Below are 1,597 nucleotides of genomic sequence, written 5' to 3' on the forward strand. Positions count from 1 at the left end.
GGTGGACTATGATAGTTGGAGCTGTGTGTCAACTTGGCTGGACAACAATTCTATTTGGTTTGAGCTGTTGTGGTGTGGTTGTTCCCATGATGAGATCAGATGACTATGTTTTGAGTGGCCAATCTGTTGAAAGGGAGTTTCCCTAGGGGTGTGGCCTGCATCCAGTATATCCAAGGACACCCTGGGAGAGAAGACATTCTTCTGTGGATTGGGATTCTGTTGTGTTGCCTACAACTGTCTCTGAGTGAACAGTCCACCATTTGGCCTGGAGATCTTGGACTCATCATTCGTTACAGTCAACAGCTGGTGACTGCCTGCCAGCCTTAAGCTCCTCAGCCCCTGTGGTTGCAACATTGGGAAAAGCCCCCAGCTTGATGTTTGATCCAGGAACTTTGGACTCCACATCCTCTCCAGCATTTGTTATTTTCTGTCTTGTTGAACTTTGCTGCTAGTGCTGGAGCAAGATCATATTTTGTTGTTTTCATTTGCCTCTCTCTAATAGGTAATGATTGTGAGCATTACTTCATATGTTTGTTGGCCGTCTGAATATCCTCCTTGGTGAAGTGTCTATTCACATCTTCTGCCCATTTTTAATTGGATTATTTGTCTTTTTGTTATTGAGGTGTTGGAGTTTTCTGTAAATTCTAGAGATAAATCCCTTGTCAGATATGTCATTGCCAAATATTTTTTCCCAATCTGTAGATTCTCTTTTGAATCTTTTGGAGAAGTCTTTGGAAGCACATAAATATTTGATTTTTAATAGGTCCCATTCATCTAGTTTCTCTTCTGCTGTTTGTGCATTTTGGATTATGCTTGATAGCCTATTTATGCCATATATTGTTGTTGTTATGTGCCGTCGAGTCAGCCCTCCTTGGGTTTCCAAGACTGTATCACTACAGAAGTAGATTGCCCAACCTTCCTTCTGAGGAGTGGCTGGTGGTTTTGAACCTCCAAGCTTCTGGTTAGCAGTCAAGTGGCTTATGCACTATGCTATCAGAGATCCCATGCCGTATATTATGCCATATATTAGGACCCCTAAATTTGCCCCTAGTTTTTCCTTGAGGAACTCTATATATATAAGTTTCACATTTAAGTCTTTGATCTATCTGGAGTTAGTATTTGTGTACGGTGTGAAGTCCAGTTTTGCCAGCACCATCTATTAAACAAACATTCTCTTTCTCATTTAATGGATTTTGTCCCTTTGTCAAAGATCAGCTATCTATATATAGGTCAATGGATCCATTTTTGGGTTCTCAATTCTATTCCATTTGTCTATGTGTCTTTCACAGCAATACCAGGCAGTTTTGACTACTGTGGTTATATAGTAGGTTTTGAGATCTGACAGACCTCCTACTTTGTTTTTTCTTCTTCAATAGTGCTTTGCTTATCTGAGGTCTCTTTCCTTTCCATATAAAGTTAGTCATTGTTTTTTCCATATCTTTAAAAAATGTTGATGGGATCTGGATTGGGATTGCATTGGGTAGAATTGACATTTTCACAGTGTTCAATCTTCCTATCCACGGGCATGGAATGGTCTTCCATTTATGTAGATCTCATTTGGTTCTTGAAGTAGTTTTTTATAGTTTTCTTTGTAGAG

General features: G+C 39.8%; 1 pseudogene; it reads left to right on the forward strand.

Moving 5' to 3' along the window:
- LOC103201900 overlaps positions 1-1,597 on the forward strand; it is a 30,769-nt pseudogene that overhangs the window by 20,698 nt on the left and 8,474 nt on the right.

Source organism: Orycteropus afer, unplaced genomic scaffold (genome assembly GCF_000298275.1).
Source record: "Orycteropus afer afer isolate SDZICR_OR568_19922 unplaced genomic scaffold, OryAfe1.0 scaffold00168, whole genome shotgun sequence".
Taxonomy (NCBI): Eukaryota; Metazoa; Chordata; class Mammalia; order Tubulidentata; family Orycteropodidae; genus Orycteropus; species Orycteropus afer.